This window comes from Lissotriton helveticus, chromosome 2_1 (assembly GCF_964261635.1).
Source record: "Lissotriton helveticus chromosome 2_1, aLisHel1.1, whole genome shotgun sequence".
Classification (NCBI taxonomy): domain Eukaryota; kingdom Metazoa; phylum Chordata; class Amphibia; order Caudata; family Salamandridae; genus Lissotriton; species Lissotriton helveticus.
In genome coordinates, this window is record NC_136059.1 from 2,045,391,215 (window position 1) to 2,045,409,774 (window position 18,560).

Sequence of the window (18,560 nt, forward strand, 5' to 3'; positions counted from 1 at the left end):
TCTACCCCTGCGTGATTTCAGTGGATACATCAACCCGTTAGGTAAGCCCAACAGGACATATGCTGGGAAGCGGGGTAACTCCATCTCAAAATGGGCGTCGATCTCATCAAGCACCTCCTTCCAGTAAGGATGCAATAGCGGGCAGTCCCACAGAACATGTGTCAAGGTGCCAGGTTGCCCACACTCCCGCCAACAGGTGTTATAAATATGCCTATTCATCTCGTGTAACCGCTCCGGGGTATAGTACCAGTATGTAGACACCTTGGTGAATGTTTCAGTTAGCCCTATATGATATGCGGAGTGTCGTGCGCGATACAAAACCTGGTCCCACTCTTTATGGTTCAGTGTTCTACCCAGCTCTCTGTTCCAGCGTTCCCTACCAGGATTATTAAAATGGGTGGGGGGGGATTGCAACATCTTATAAAGATCCGTAATCAGTTTTGCATCCGAGGTGCGCGTCGCCAACCATTTCTCGTACGGCAGTAGCTTCCTATCAGCCGAGTCCCGTACCTGTGGCTGTAAAACCCAATGTCGCACCTGCCAGTAGCGCATCCTGTCCGTCTCTGATAACCGATATTCCTCTTTGAGACTCTGAAAAGGGAGGACTCCATCCGACCCGTACAGATGGCAGAGAGCCCTGCATCCGGCTGCACACCAGTGTGTAAAGGCACCCGGAGCAGTCCCCGGCGTGAAGTCAGGCTTGTCTGCAATAGGTGTAAACGGAGAGGGGAACGTGGTGAGCTCGTGTGTCAGATTAGTAACATCCCACACTCTCAGCGGGACCCGCGTAACAAAAGATGCGTAGAGGTTCGGAGGGCGATGCGTTCTGCGCAGAAAGGGTACTTCCTGCAAGGGACTGCCCGCCACCGCCTGGTCCTGGAAGAGCCAGTGCTTGTCTGACTCCCACCGGCTCCATTCCACCAAGTATCTCAGCTGCGCCGCCTGAAAGTGTTTGCGCAAGTCTGGGACACCCAGTCCCCCCGACTCCGGTGCCAACATCCGAGGTCTGTGACCCTGCCAAACAAAGCGGGATAAGGCCGTCTGCTGAATCCAACCTGTAGGTGGTTGCAGCGGCAGCGCCCGGAACAGGTATAAGATCTGGGGGAGGACCGTCATTTTAACCGCCGCCACTCTCCCAAGCCAGGATATCAAGCCTTTATTCCATCTCCCCAGTTCCTCTTTAATCTTCCTACCTAGAGTTGCATAATTAGCTGTCACCGTTGCCGGCAGCATGGGTGCTAGCAGAATACCCAAGTACTGGACCTGGCGGGCCGACCACTGCATGGGGAAGAGGTCCTGTAATTCCCGTCGTGTTGCAGGCATAAGAGAGATATCTAGGGCCGCCGATTTCCCCATGTTCATCTTGAACCCCGCCACCCGTGAGAAGGCCTCCAGTTCGTCAACGCACGCGGGCAAAGCACGCCTCGGCTCCTCTAAGGTCAATATCACATCGTCTGCGTAGAGGCTGACCGTGTGAATATAGCCTCCCATTTTCACGCCTATCGCGTCCGGGTTCTGCCGTACTCTCTGGGCAAATGGCTCCATATACAGAGCGAAGAGGAGTGGGGATAATGGGCACCCCTGTCTGGTGCCTCGCTCAATACTAAACCTCTGAGAACTACAGCCATTCACCCGCACCACCGCCGACGGAAACCGGTAGCATTAAACACCCAGGAGCGAAATTTTCCGCCGATGCCCATCTTCGCCAGCACCCGTTCCAGATAAGGCCAGTGCACCCGGTCGAACGCTTTTTCAGCATCAACCGACAATAGCATTCTTTCCCCGGGAACCCGGGACGCCTTCTCTAAGATATGTACCACCCTCTTGGTGTTATCCACCGTCTGCCTCCCGGGCACAAAGCCAGCCTGATCCGGTTCCACCAGACCCGGCAGATGGAGCGCTAGGCGCGCCGCCAAAATTCCAGTGTACAGTTTGAGGTCAACGTTTAAAAGGGAGATCGGTCGGTACGAGCTGCACTGGGCCCGCTCTTTCCCAGGATTGGGTATGACCGACACCGTGGCTTGCAGAAGATCCGGCGGGATCGCCCCCGGCTCGGAGAAAGAATTAAATAGTCTCGTCAGTATAGGCGCCAGAGAGGCACTCAACGTTCTGTAAAAGAGCGCCGTATAGCCATCTGGGCCAGGGGCCTTATCTTGTTTAAGCTTAGAGATGGCAGCAATCACCTCCTCAGTCCGGATCTCCCTCTCCAGATATTCCGTTTGAGACGGTGCCAGGGACGAGAGGGTGACTGAATCTAGGTAGTCCTCCGTCTCCTGCGCCATCAGGCTCTCGCCTGTATATAAGTCGGCATAAAATCGGCGGAAGGCCTCGGCTATCTGTGCATCCTCTGAGACCATCCCGCCGTTCCCCTCCGCGATCTCCTTCACCTGGTGGCGTTCGTGGGCTTCCCTGAGTTTGTTCGCCAGGAGGCGGCCACACCTATCTCCCCCCGTGTAATAAGCATGTTTCAGCCGTAGCGCCGCATATTCCGCCCTATCCATATCTAAAGAGGATAGGAGTTTCCTCGCTGCCTTCAGCTGCTTCCAAATCCGGGGGGCCCCCGTGCGACGATGCACCTCCTCAAGTTCCTTGACTTTTTGCGTGAGCTCGTCCCGTTTCTGTCTCCGATCCCTATTCTCTGCCGAGGAGACCGCAATGAATTCCCCTCTGACTACCGCCTTAAGGGCGGCCCACTGAGTCGCCACTGAGGTGTCCGTGTTGTCATTGTGTGTTTGGAAGTCCCTGATTGCCTCCATAACGCGCTGCACGACTGTTTTCCTATGTAAGAGAGTATCTCTGAGGCGCCAGACCCCACGGGGAGCCCGATCAACCGGCAAGGAAAAATTCCCCGAGACCGGCGTGTGGTCCGATAGGGAAATGACCCCCATCTCCGACTTCGTGGCCAAATCACGGACTGGGCCAATAACTATAAGGTGGTCCAACCTAGCGTATGTCTTGTGTGCGTGAGAGTAGAAAGAGTAGTCTCGGTCTGCGGGGTGCAAGTAGCGCCAAAGGTCATGAAGATCCAGGTCTACCAATTGGGACCTCGCCAGCTGCGATAGTTCCCCCGCCTGTGGGGACCGCTGGGCTGACCTGTCCGCAGCCGAGTCAAACACCATATTCAAGTCACCACCCAAAATAATGTGTCTGTCCGGAGTCGCCGTTATGTCTACTAGCGCTGAGCGCAGGAAGCTAGTTTGAACATGTGCGCTAAGAGTCTCCCCTTCTGCTCTGCGAATTTGTGCAATACCTCCCCCCTAAAGGAATTAGACACTAAGATCGCTACTCCAGTTGTTTTGGTGGTGTTCGATGAGAAGAACTGGGTGGGGAATATGCGGGATCGTAATCTATGGCAGTCCCGTGTGAGCAAGTGAGTCTCCTGGAGGAGACAAATGTCAGCCTGAGTGTTCTCCAACAAGGACAGGACTGACCTCCTCTTAACCGGGTTATTAAACCCCTTAACATTAAGGGTCACGACCTTAAGGGTCGCCATGGTGAGTGAGAACGAAGTGACACATGCAGTGATTCCACATTAGTGAGGGGCGGTGTGCGAGCCCCAACAGCGGCAAGACCCCCATCGGGTCTTCGCGGAAGCAACAAGAGCACTGAACGGACTGTACCCACCCCACCCCTTATCCAACTCCCAACCCCCCTAGCCCCCAACTCCCCAACTCTCCCTCCTTCCGCACCCCTCCCGTTCCCCCAACTTCCCCCCACCCTCTCCCCCTCCAGATCCCCCAATCTCTTCTGAAAAATTGTCCCAGCCATGTCCTATCCGGACAAGTCCGTGGTAAAGTATCAAAGTGGACGTCCAGCCACACCCTTCCCCCCTCCACTCCCTCCCCACCCTCCATGACCCCAAGCCTGCAATAACGGCAATGCTATGTCGTTCTCCCCCCGGAGCAATCTCACGCTGTTAGCGCGACACCATCACTCATCGCCGTGTCTCCAGCAGCTGCTTGGACGGCGTTTGCCATTTCGGCCCGGATGGTGGGCGAGCTAGAACGCTGGGGCGCCACCAATGTTCTACGTCTCGGGACCCTGCGCCATCCGTCCTCCGAGGCGCGTCTCCTGCGCGGCGTGGCGGAGTCCTCCTCCTCCGCGGTGATCCCCAATACCTCGCATGTGTCCTGCAGGGACCTCAGCTGATGTGCCTCTCCGTTCCACTTAAAAATAAGGCGGAAAGGATGACCCCATGAGTAGGGCGTGTCATGTTGCTTTAGGAAGTCTGTTGCGATTTTAAACGCTTTACGCTTTTGTAGAGTGATCGTGGACAAGTCCTGATATAGGGCCACAGGGTGCCCTCGGAAGGCCAATGAAGGTGTTTTTCGGGCCTCCGCCATGATTCGTTCTTTCAATGGGAAATCAGGGAGAAAGGCCAAAATATCCGGAGGTGGGGCATTAGCACGTCTCCGGGGTCCCACTCTGTGAGCCCTGTCAATCCTTATCGGGAAATCCGCTGCTTCACCCAATATGTCTCTGAAGAGTTCCCGTAGGTAACCCGCCACATCCGACCCCTCTTCTGCTGACGGAACTCCCTGGACCCTTATATTATTCCGCCGGGAGCGGTTTTCCAAATCCTCGTTATGCGACAGGAGGTTCAACTGTTGGTTCCTCAAGCGCAATACCTCTTGCTGTAGCTGCGTGATTTCCTCGTCCTGCCTTTGCGTAGAGCATTCTACAGTGGCCACTCTCTCTCCTAGGCCATCCACCTCTCTCCGGATTTCACGGACTTCCCCGGCCACTTCCTGCTTTAGCGTTTGGAAGTCATCGCGCAACGTGTCGAAGAGCGACTCCAAGAAAGACCTGGTGACCGGCGGTTCACCGCCTCCTGCAGAGTGTGAGCCACTCGCGGCGCTCGGTGATGGCTGATTTCTGTCCCCCCTGTTCTGGGATCTTCCAAGCAGTTCAGGGAGCATGCGCTCATTCTTCTTACCACCTTTCTGGGTCGCCATCTTGTCCGCCGGGCCGCTCCGCCGCCCACCGCTTCCGCGGCCGACCAGGCCTCCGATCTCCGACCACACGTGTCTCTTCCTGATGGGGTCGAGGGGGTTTGCTCGCTCTCTGTCCGGGTGCACCACTCCGGAAGTCCCACGTCAGCGTCTACCCTTCAAGTAGTGCCAGCGACCACCGCGATGTAGCCCGTCAGCTCCTCTGAAACGCCCAAATCCTTAGGCCGTATGCCCCGGCCGCGAGGGGGGGAGGGGAACCGCCCGGCGCCTTCTCACCACCTCTGGTTGGCCGTCTAAGGCTCCACAGGCCGCAGCCGCCAGTGTCACTCCATACGTGGTAGCTTAGGAGCCAGCCGTCCGCGCAGTTCGTACAGACCCCTGCGCCCAATGGATTCTTGAGGCCCCCTCACGCCCAGGGCCGACCCCTCAATAACGGCGGGTCCGGTCTCTTCCAGCTGTACCTGGCCCCCCACCCCGAATGGGCACGAGTGATGACTTGCTCTCCTCTCTCCTGGGGGACCAACTCAGTGAACCCCCCGGTTATAGCGCACCTCGTAACCCCTTCGGCGGAGCTCTGCTGCCGGGCTACCAAGGCTCTATGGATGTCCTCCTTAGTCCGGGCACCACCTACGGCCCGCGAAAGCGTAGCGAGCAAGTGCTAGGCCCGGACCCTAACCACCTGCCTCGTGGCTCAGGCCCCACACTGCCGGAATCAATTCCTCCCCCTAGCTCCTCACTTGCAGATCTCCGCCGTGGTCCTCGGGCAGCCAGCCCACCCCATAGCATCTCTTAAGGGCACAGTTCCCAACAGGAGTCCACCGACCCCCTCCTCACCTTCCAGGGCGGCCCCGGCGGGGCTACGCACCTCCACCAGCAGTGTCACTGCCCTCGGTGCCGGCGCAGTCACGGACCTCCTCCCCAGCCAGGCTCGAGGCACGCCGTGGGCCGCTCCTGGGTAAACGCCTCCAATGCTATGCTCCGGTCGGTGCTGGACCCAGATCCCGTCTCCGTGGCCCCCTGTCTGGGCTATGCCTCCAGTAGCTCCTCCCTTCCGGCCCGCGGGGCCTCCGTACATCCAGGCCGCAGCCGCGGCCTCGATTTGTGGCAGGACCGGCCACAAGGGGAGGGGCGTCCCGGCGGGCAGCCGACACCCTCCAGGGTCACCCAGCGCCGCCGCGGCTCCCAGGCACTCCGCCGCTGTACCCCACAGCGCTACTGCCGGTGTTGTTGGGCGTCGGGTAGAGACCTTTTCCCAGCCCCGACTCTGGCGCCGTCCACCTCCGCTCCGGCCTCGGCGCCGATCTGCGCTGACCTGCGCCGCGCTCCAGCCTTCGCTTTCCCGGCCACCGCAAGGCTCAACTCCGGTCCCGGAGATGCCCGGTTGGCTCTCACACCTTCCCCGTCCGGTATTGTGCCAAAGTGGGGGAGAACAGGCTATTTGAAGGCACTAGGCCAGGGCTGGGTCGGGAGCTCGGGGAGAAAGCGACTCCTCACCCCACCATCTTGGCCATGCCCCTCGGATGAGTGTCTATCACATTTTAATGGAAAATCATTCTTAATTGTAAGGTCAGATTTTAAATTACAATTTCAAAAGTGCCTCTGTTAGAAAGTTGGCAGCTGCCTTCCTCTAGCCTTCTGGTGCCTGCAGCCTGTCTTGAGTCACATGACTGGGTATGACGGCAATTAGACTTTGTGAATTACACCCAGACAGTCACACAATAGAGGGATTAGGTATGTGCCTGAATGAACCATCTGCTGACTGAATATGGGGGTGGAGCTGGGCACAGATCCACTTGCAACTGAATAGATTGTGCTCTGCATTCACACAAATTGCTTTCACCACTGCATTATACCTGCAGCCAGTTTGTAGCCAGGGGAGTCAGACAATCCCATGCACTTCAAAAAGGAACCCCTAGAAATTTCTCCCACCTTCAAAGGAGGTTCTTGGTTCAAAAATAGAGCCCTCAGACCCACTCTTCAGTTTACTTTCTGGACCTGTGGAGGGACTCACAGAGGACTGCCTGCTGCTGTGGCTTACTGAGTACTCCACAAAACACTTTTGCTGCACCCGGAAAGACTTCTTTTCTACCTGGAGCCTGCCTTGAACCCTCTAAGGCCAGCCCTGTTATTTGAACACTGAATCATCACCTGAACCCAGGACTACCAGAGTGACTACAAGGGCTAGGGCTAGTTTGCTGGCCTCCTCTTCAGTACAACAGGGACATAAAAGTCTCCCACCTTCTTGAACCCACACTGGGACCCAGCCTGGGTGAGACCCGAAACCCTACATGGCTTTCCACCAGTTCTGGACCCTTGGTTGTTGTGCTAAATGTGCCCAGATAGCCAAAATCTGAAACGTGTGACTTCAAAAAAGTTTGGCTAAAAACTGATCTGAGAACCGATGAGAGACCGTAGCCAACCTGTTGTCGATCTGCCCAAGGTTCATCACTGGCCCGCCTGAATTCAAGGCTACCCACTCTAAGTTCTTTTCCACAGCAGCAAATCATGATCAGCGGTCCTTCGCCAAAGGGGCATCTAAGATCCGACCTCCTGGAACTCTCTTTGGCTACATACTTCTGCTTCATCCCGCTGGAGATTTGTGATATCCATAGAAATTGGCATAGTCCAAATATCGAAATCTTCACTGTGACTTCATCAAGAGGCTCACAGACGATGACACTCCCTCCTCGGATACCGACTGCAGCCTTGCTCTTTTGAACTTAACGTTCTCAGAACATTTTTTTAAGTTCTTTTATGTCCGAAGGTAAGTGTTGACCAATCCCAATCCACTTCTTGTATCCAACCTGCGCTTCATCGCAGTCAGACGCATCTTTCGAGTTAGATCTGGCCTCGCCCGACTAGATATCCGTGGTTGGTGCTTGAATCTTTTAAGAGTTCGTTTTTACAAAAAGGTTTAAAAGGTCATAACTCAGGTACTACTGGATTTTTATTGTTTTGGTGTTAAGTGATTTATTAAAAGTTACTCTTTTTTTAATTGGTGTGGGATTTCTTGTGTGTTCTGCCATTCTATTACTGTTTGTGTGCTGCATACATGCTTTACACATTGCCTCTTAGTTAAGGCATACTAATTTTTGTGCCAAGCTACCCAGGATTAGGCACAGGTTAATTTAATTAATTTTTGTGGTTTACCTTGCCAGGGATTGTGGCTGTTGCTTGACCAGGTCTCACACCCCAGTGAAGCAACTGCACAATTTCTCATACTTCTCAGCAATTTTATTGCGTTCTTCTTTTCTGACATGCCCAGTCTGCACCATTTTACTTGTGGCATTGCCTAAATTGTTAGTTGATTATTGGTTGTCTGTGTAATTGTTTTAGTGCTGTTCAAGTCTCTATGCTCGGTGGCATCCTTCAAAGCAGCACTGGTTTTCTGGCTGATGTCTGGTCTCGACATTGCTCACTCTGTGCTTGAGTAGAGTAAAATATTTTTAATATTCTTTGCAATTCTCTGATGTCCCCCTCTTTTCTCACTGAAGTGGATGAGTGATCAAGAGAGACTCGAGTCCACATCTCAGTCCAAAGCTTAACATACTGATGGGTATTACCAGTCACAGGAGTATAAAAATATTTATTAAACATTTCTTCAGCTGATTCTAGAAAGTGTTTGTGCAAATTGAGAATTACAAACCGATCAGTGGCCAGAGTGTAGGGCCAGAAAGCAAAAAAGGAAATCGAGTTGGAGAAGAATGGTAAGTAATTGAGAAAATATAAGGCTGCAGCAGAGAGGGAAAATAAGAGAGGACGGATGAGCTAAGGAGGCCGGTCTTACACAGACTAAGTGAAGCAACAAGACGGGAGATTAAGCAAGTAAGCAAGAATGGAGTAATGGCGTTTGAGACGTAATGGAGGGAAAGGGTGAAGAGCGAAGAGGTGGAGCATGGAAAATATGGTGTGTAAGACTACCTACTGAAGCGAATCCCAAAAACCTAATGAGAACAGCAAAGGTATAATAAAACTTTTGAGAACATGCCATGGATATGATTCAAGCATAAACAACCCCCAAAACACACGAAGGTCATCGGCTGCAGTGGGGCTGTCTCAAAACTCACTTTCTCTCTATGGTTCTTTCTATGACAGTCTTTAAAATACACACTGGTGACTTCCAGACACTGCAATCTATAGTAAAACATAATTACACAAGGGTCTGGTTTCTTAGCTTCCAGTAAAACACAATACATTACAAAGTAGTGACTCGTGTTCTTTATCAAACGATCTTTATTGGAATTGAACTCTATCATCTGGTTTTATTGTTTAGAGGTACCTTACTTAGGCTTTTTATTTGTATGAATCCTACAGCATGAAGATGTTACTAAAGTTCACTTCAGGGAAATGGATTGTTTATGAAACTGTACAGCCCTCATACTGAAATGAGGGACATTAACCATTCAACTCAGGTGAGCTAATGTTAGAGCTAATCAGGGACCTGCCATGCTTGTGCTATTCTTCAAGAGCAGGAGGCTTATAACCACATTCAACAAAATTGTTTCGAGTACCCTCTAAAAATCGAGGCACATTACTCAGGCATTGTTGTGAAAAAGAATTACTCTTTTTATTCTGACCAAGGAAAAAGAATGAACTATATATGCATTGGATGCATATTTTAATCTCTTGGCCATCCTTACGGTCCAATGCATATTTCCATTACAACTAAGACCATCTATCATTTAAGACAAACACATAACACATTAATAGTTGTAAGTCCAGGTTTTATCATATCACTGCGTACTTGAACTTCTTAACACCCCTTAATTAGATTATGTATAGCAACTAATGTAATTTTAATGAGTCCTTGACACATCCCACAATGTTAATGGAACTATTATTATTCCTGCATTAACATGTAAATTGACTTAACTTCCATTAAATATGCATTGATTATGTGCGTCCTTCACTATGTCATAAAATGGCCTAGCGAAATCTGTATTGCAACATAATTTCACAAACCCAAGTTTTTGAGTAATGTAGTCAAACAATATTATACAACTACCAATTTTTCAGTGACCCATTTAAGTCGACAGGGGTGTGTACAATTTCATTTTTCAGATTTGCAGCTGACAGATACACATTGAGCTCTTTTCTGCTCAATTCTGCATATCCGCCAGCCTGGTGGTTTGGACGTGGAAACCTAAAAGCCTTTCACAACTTTCTTGCTTTTTCATGGTTTCTTGCACCAACCTTTCTATACTCCACATACCTCTCTTTAATATGCTCTGGTTCCTTGCACTTCTAGAGGTTCTCAGACTTCAATGTTTTGCCGTCCACATCACAAGAGCCTAATCCTTTTTGCGCTCCTCGAGATTCTCAGGCTTTATCATCAGTTGTTTTCAGGTCATTTTACCTACTCTTGGGTTCAGCAGGATTCTCCCCACTCCTCTGTTGCATCGATCCATCTGATCAATGCAGTTCTTCCCACGTCTTGTGCTCCTCAAGATCCTCATCTTATGTCATTCCTGCATTGTTTTCTGGTATCTAATTAGGGAATGTTCCTAGTCCCCAGCCTTTGTGCTTCTTGCACTCCTCGGGATCCTCATTCTGCATTGAATTCATGTTGTTTCATATCCCCCAGTCAATGCACGCTCTGCACCACCCCTTAGAACTGGTCAGTGCCACGAAGTAATCATTCCCCCGTTACTGGGAGTTTCTCTTGACCATCCCATTTCTGTTGCTTTAAAAGACCAGTTTCTCTGCACATACCCACCAACCTCACGAACCAGACCTAGGGTCAGGACCCCAGCAGCATAAGACCAGAGAACCAGCAAAGAGACAGCATCTGAAGCCCAGCTGGGACCAACATTTTTCCCAGCATCAGCAGGAAGCCCAAACAGCAACAGCAACAACCCTGCCTCCCTTCCTAAGTTTCTACTTTCTCTCGAGACGTGCGAGTGACTTCCCCCACTCACCATTTCCCTCTCTGCTTCTTCTCTATTTTTCTCCCACTGCGTTTTTCTTCCCTCCCTTTCACATATACCCAATCCCCACAACCCTACTCTTTTCCACTGTCTTATATCATCCATTGATAAATTCAATTCCTTTCCGACCACCTCTGACCCACATCTATTCTAGCCTTTATTTTACTCCTTTTATTTACCCCTTAAAAGGCCTAGGGGTGTTTCTATCCTGCCCCTTCTCTTTAAAAAAAAATGTTTTTACTTGCGACACGGTCCTACTGAGTCACAGGATGGCTGCCAACACTTCCTGGTTTGAAGTTCAGGCAGCAAATTAGATCTCAGCACGAGATTGGGGGGGTCATGGATCCAATGTGTCCCTATATACACAACTGGAGAGTTATTTATATAACTTAGCAACTTCTGAATGTATTTACACCATTTTACAAAAAGGTCTCTTTCTGCACAAACAGATACCTTTCTGCCAAATTTGGTGTAATTCCGTTCAGCAGTTTGGGCTGCAGCTTGTTTAAAATTTCCTTTGGAAATTAACATTGTGAAAATGCATTTTGGGACTCCCCTTTTTCTCGGACCCCGCTTGATGCCTCATCCTGAATCTTTCAAGACTGCAGCAGAATTGAGCGGTAAACTAGTTTTGAGAATTTTGCGAACATTCATCAAAAGACACAAAGGTTATTGGAAAAACAAGAAACGCTGTTCCTATGGAAACTACATCCTAACTTTAACTACCTACATGCAGTTAGATACTCAAATCACACTTGTCGATTTAAAAAACATTTATTTCCTATGATAGAATTTTCTCTTCTTCAACTAATACTATACTTCTTCTTTTTCCCTTCCACCACAATGAATGATGCTCAGAAACACTGCAACCTCACCTGTCTGATTCCCGTTTATCAAGTTAAACTTTGAAGCATATTTAAATTTTGAAGTTATTCCGATTTCTGAGTTCATTGTCCTTTATCATGTGTTTAAGATATGTTCCTGGTGCACAATCATAAGAGAGAGATTCTTTAGCCCTAGCTGGTTTTACAGTGTTTCGGACACCACAATAACATCTGATTGGTGCTAGGCGATTTGTTCTTTGCATGCTAAGAAAGTCTCTAATGTCCAAAACAGTGGTTTACTTTAAAAATGAAAACGGGATATATTACGCACCCAAAGTAAATAGTACAACATGTAATAGCGAGTAATACACCTGCCTATCTCTCAGGAATTATTGAGTGAATGGAACGTCCTCAACACTGCCATAGTCTGCTTGTATTTTGGCATTAAAGTCACCTGACATTTGTAAATTAGTAGCCGGTGTCTTCTCTTTTTATTTAAGAAATGAATTATTCAACTTCAGTCACAAGAATGATCTTCTCCATCTTATCACATTTTCTGGTGGCAAAGAGACGGTAAGCAACAGAAAAGTATTACTTAAAGGATCCTCAAAAGAAGGCCAAGCATCCAACATAATTTCAATTATTAGAGACAAGCTGGCTCAGCACACAACTATTATCAAATGCGGGTTAGAAGTATACAGTAATATACAACAGTCAATGATTGAAAATCAACATAGTGTCTCCCAAATTAATCAAATGAGACTTTGAATAGCTAAAAAAAAATATCCTACAGCGGAAGTGCTCAATCGGAAGTGTGGGGAAGTGATGTGAGTGGTCTTCAAGCCTCGGAGGACCTCTCTGGTCATCCAGATTCAGACCACATCGATGTGGTGTCTACTTTTGCACCTCATTTACCATGACTGTCAACTCACTACTACATCACCACCTTCATGTAAATCTGCCCGCACCCCTCACATGTCAACTATGTAAATAAAATACCTTACACAATTCAATTGGTTCAGCTTCATCTTTAGCTCAATATTTACAGTGTTCAAAATGTCCATAATGTATTCAAAAGATGTACAGTATGTAGGCATGGATAATTTCAAGGCACCTAGGGAGACACAACAGAACAACAGTCACTGGTGTGAGTGTGGCATCACAGACAGTACACTACACCAACCATCTACATGAGTCAACAGGCAGGCAACACAATGTGCAACAAGTGTTAATAAACTGAGTCCCGTATATGTTCACAGATGACATGTCGCAGCCCCATTTCCACACACAGGTGACTTTACATGTGCCTGTCTGTACCATCCACACATAGCCCTTCACGACCACAGCAATAACACCATACAAGTTGTACCTCGACCAATTCTTCAAACAATATATTAATTAGCAATTACCAGTCAGTATTGTGTGAATCCACTACAATACCGATAATCAATATCCATTACCAAAACATACGCACTCAACACAATTTTCAAGAGTGCACGCCTTCCAACACCGAGACCTGTATCCCTCTCCCTACTCCTACCACAGAAGATGCATTGGGTGCATGTTGTTAAATTTACAGATTACATGTAAATGAATAATTGTATATTGGACAGGTCTCCTTGACTGGACTGTATTACCAGTCTTCTTGAAAAATTGAAATTGTTACCCTTGCCTAGATTCTTTGACTCACACTTTCATCACCAACCACCACCGCTTCCCTCCCCTTCCTTCTCCAGCGCGCAACCTGCTTTTCAAATTATGGTTTCTAAATGTGTAAATAAATGATTTATGATTGTTTTGAAATCCAATTGGCACATTTTCCTTCTTGGTCACAGAGAAACATGTGCACTCTTGATAATTGTGTTGAGTGCGCATGTTTTGGTAATGGATATTGATTATCGGTATAGTAGTGGATTCACACAATACAGACTTGTTATTGCTAATTAATATATTGTTTGAAGAATTGGTCACAGACCATTGTTATATTCCCGTATTGTACCCAGGTCTGGTTGACTTATTGGATTACCCCGTTATTGATAACGCACAAGTTGTACCTCGTCACCCACCTTCAAGTGAAGTAGCGGGTGATGAGCTGTTGACGCATGTCAAGTCCTTCTTCCTCTCCACTGTCCTCATCACTGGACTCAGGTCCTTGTGCAGGCGGGGGCCTTGGGTCCTCATCATCATCAAGGAGCAGGGGAATCCCCTTGTGAATGGCCATGCTGTGGAGCATACAGCATGCCACAACAATCTTACAGACCTTCCCAGGCAAGTATGACAGTACACATCCAGTCCTGTCAAGGCAGCGGAATCTTGACTTGAGCAGGCCAAAAGTCTGCTCAATGACCCGACGGGTCCTGCCATGGGCCTCATTGTACCTCATATCAGCCAGGGTCCTGGGATTACGTAGTGGTCTCAGCAGCCATTGATGGCTGGGATATGCAGAGTCACCTAGGAATGACAAACACACATTGCAATGCTGCACAGGCAGAGGGAAGCAGGTCACACACACAGCACGCCATATTATTAGGCATACTGACCCACAATCCAAGCACGCTCTGGAAGCAGATTTACCATCATCCAGGGCACAATGCTGTTCCTCAGGATGTACGAGTCATGGGGCGGGCCGGGGAATCTGGCACACACATGCAAAATGGTCATGTTTGCCAGGCACACCACTTGCACATTGATCGAGTGATAATGTTTTTAATCGCGAAACATTTGCTCACTCGTCTGTGGTGGCACCAGACCGACATGTGTGCAATCAATGGCACCAACAACATGGGAGATGTTCCCAAGCGGATAGAAGACTCCCTTCACAATGGCCAATTCTGCTCCCCTGGGGAAATGTATGTATCTGTCCTTATAGATCATCATGGCTGCAAGTAAATTCCTCAGCACCAGGCTGAACATGGGTTGAGTCATCCCTGCTGTGCTGGCCACGGTCTCCTGGAAGGAACCAGTTGCAAAAAATGGAGGGCTGCCATCACTTTGTACTTTGGTGTGAAAACTGTTTGGTAGTGGCACGAGGCTGCAGGTGGGGCTCCAACAGATCACAAAGGGTCTTCAAGGTGGGTCTGTTGAGGCGGAATTAGCGAATGATCGCAACATCCTCCATGTCCTCCAGCAGTGTCAAGTGACGTAGGAGATTAGGCCTGATCCTAGTTGAGATGAAAATGGACATATGTTAATGAACAACCATCATGAGATGGCCACAGCACATCCCGTTAAGGATGTCACGGAAAAACAAACACTTCCCTGAGAAGTGCGTGACACACCAGGTTACATGGGTGAACGTTTGAGCCACACAGATGGCACACCTCTCCATTTACCATACACAAGTGCCTCAAACAAAACATAGGTCAATGTGAATGCACACATACTAAACCCCACATATCATATATGCACGCCTTGCAGCTTACCATCCAGCCAATGTGTGTAAAATGAACATGACTGTCTCATACTCATCTACTGTACCTGTCACAGCTCAATGCATCATGTAAACTTGGCACACATCCACAACACAATGCAGTAGTCCGCAAACTATCAATTGTGTGTATGAGCAGATATAAAACCACAAGTAAGTAACAACATCATCCAGTGAGACAAGCCTTGTCACGTTTATCACTGACCAACAACAAATTGATTAGTGCACACATTGTTGAGTCAACTTCAACACTGTCACGCCCCATCAACCATCAAATGCACAATTGACATGGCAGGTACTACAGACCAATGTACGTCACACATACCCAACCATGGCACGTGCGGGCACCTGTTGAATCAATGGAAAAATGGCATTGTGTGTACAATGATGTGCCTTTCACCATGTTGCCACTGTGTATGTTTTCAACAGTTCCTGATGGACATTCCCATTGCATGTCAGCCTATTCGCAGTTGCTTCCGCCTGGCCAAAGCGGTGTGTCACCAGCACCACCCTGTACACAAGTGCCGTAGTCATTGGCATGGAGACATGCCCAAAATGCGGTAGGCATGCTCCGCTACCCTACTCATGGTAGCTACTGCCTGGCCCCAGCAGTGTGTCAACAGCACCACCACTTACACAAGTGCAGTAGTCATTGGCATGGAGACATTCCCAAATGGTGGTGGGCATTGTCAGCAATACAGAGCCACAGGATGTTGGACATGCAGGTGGACAATAATTGCTCGGCTGATTGTGTTGGTGTATCCCTGTTGTCTGACTCAGTGTGAACCCAGAGGCTATGCCCAGTGCCCGCACACCAAGACGAGATCACATCACTGCACTTACTATGCTCTTACTCTTGTTCATTCACACTGAAATAAGATTATGCACCATCTCATACCTGTATGATTGCACACAACCACACTGGTATAGATGCATATTTTGTTGGTGAGTCCATGTACCCAGATTCCACACACATAACATACACATATGTACACAGGACATGGTAATTGAATTCTGCCCGGTCAAGTACACAGTCATTCTACGCACAATCACAGCTCGATATGTGATGTATGTATTGGCCAGACATGCATGAGACTGGAGATGTGTGCAAGCTACAGAGGGGGTTCAGTACAGTCATCCTGCATATATGTGAGAATATCAGGGACCCTGTACACCCTCATAAATGAATGCAATCACATCTCCTTGGCCCATGAAGAGTGCCCTTGCAAAGTGTACTCCAGTTTGGGATGGAGGGAGATTACATTTGGTAATGAACCTGTGTCTTGCAACTGTACTGATAGATGTTGGTACATGACACTGTGTCACTAATCATTGCCCCTTCTTTTCTCCCATGCCAGCAGCTCAAGGTCCACCAGCGTAAGGCTGTGTGGAGGGCCATTGCACCTAAGGTGCGAGCCCTGAGGGTATCTAACCGACGACGCGCCCACTGCCACAGAGGTGGGACGGCATCAGCCGGCTGGCAAAGAACATGGCAGAGATGACCGTGGGGCTGCTACCACGCACTGGGCGTTTGGCACGGCGCAGCATGACACCACTGATGGGCAGCATCTTGGCTGTGACTTATCCTGAGCTGGAGGCACGTCTGAAGGAGCATCGCCAGCAAGGCAGGGGTGAGTATTTAGGCAGGGTGACTTTGGCTGGGAGCAGATGCATGTGTAAAGGGCCTGTAGCTGCGGTGGCCCATGTGATGTTCGTGGGTTGGAGCAGTGCTGCGTCATGTGAGTCAATAGTTAGGGAAACCCAATGTACCCTTGTAGGCTTGTTGTTCAGAGATGAATTAAGGGGTTAGTCCTACCGGAACAAACACGAAAGTGTCATTAGACATGAAGAGAGAAAAAATTATCCTAACATAAAAACACACGGGAGAACCTAGTATTTTGAAAAGTATATCTTACTTTATATATTGTGCTTGCAAATGGAATACAAATAGATAAAATCATTCAGCACAAAATAAAAATAAAGAAGCTAAATCAAATTGGCCTAACAGTACTTGAGTAAACAACTATTCCTAATCATTCATACGCAACGGATCTCTTATTGAGAATACGTATTGCTCGAGAATGAAAATTTTTCTTAGAAATAGAGGATTAGGTCGACGTTTCGGTCTGTTCGGCTGTAGTCCAGCAGACCATCTTCAGGATGAATACGATTATGGCTGAGAAAGAAGACTCCTATGTAAACATAATCCAGCATGTTACCTTAAAATTGTAAACATATTTGCATTTGCAAAAGTAAAGTTAAAATAACTGAGAAACCCTGTGTATAACAAAAAATGTGACTAATGTGTCACAAAGTGCAGTTATCCAATTTGTACACCACCCGAAATAAATCAAAAGTTGCCACCACCTTCACCTATTTGTGCTGACATAGTGGAAAATGTGTTGCTTACTTATTTGAGCTGGCGACAGAATTATCTAATACCACGAACTTGAGTAGGGGTTGCTGCTTCGAATGAAGCACTATCCAAAAACAGAACACCAAAAATAGGTTGTTATGAATTCATTCGAAACAGCAACCCCTACTCCAGTTCATGGTATTAGGCAATTCTCCCGTATGTTTTTATGTTTAGATAATTTTTCCTCTCTTGATATCTAATGACACTTTGGTGTTTGTTCCGGTAGGACTAACCCCTTGATTCATCTCTGAACAACAAAAGATTGTTGTGAATAAAATCCCTTTTAGGCTCCTTTTACCATTTTGTATCATGTGAGTGCTGCCGGGATGGGTGCCAATGTCATGCATTGGGCCAAACTCGCCTTACAAAGCTGATCCTACCTAATGTGCATTCCCATAGCCAGATGTGTTAGTATCTACAAGGTCATTCAGCATTGGGATAGTGTGGGCAATGTATTAGGGGTGAACAGCAGTGTCCACTATCTGAGTGTGACTTCATGTATGCCTACTTTGCATGCACCATGATCGTTGAGGCCCACACATCAGACAACAATGTGCCCCAGAGTACCACATGGTGTTTGTTATAGGCTACTTGCCATTGTGGACTGTCAGGTCCTAATAGGTGTGTTTGTTGTCCTCTCCTGTTCCCTCAAGGTCTGTCAGTGCTTATAAGTGCTGTCCTCACATCATGTCCCTAGGTGTGGGAAGAGCAAGTTGTGTGTGTGGTAGACTTCATCTAGGGGCAGGGTGTTGTGCTGTATGGCCTTAAAATGGCTCAGTCATGGCAGATATTCAGGGTTACAGGCACTGTTGTGGTCTATGTAGTGTGTTGCTGCAATGTGATTGCAGGGTGTGGTGGTCACCATGTCGATTTGGGCATCTCCTGTACTGCATTGATTGAATTGCTTTGTCCTGCTGATGACACTAACACAACCCTGCATCTCTCTCTCATGCAGAATCATCAGTGGACACGGAGGAACAGGTGCCGGAAACCAGTGGTGGCGACAGTAGCACT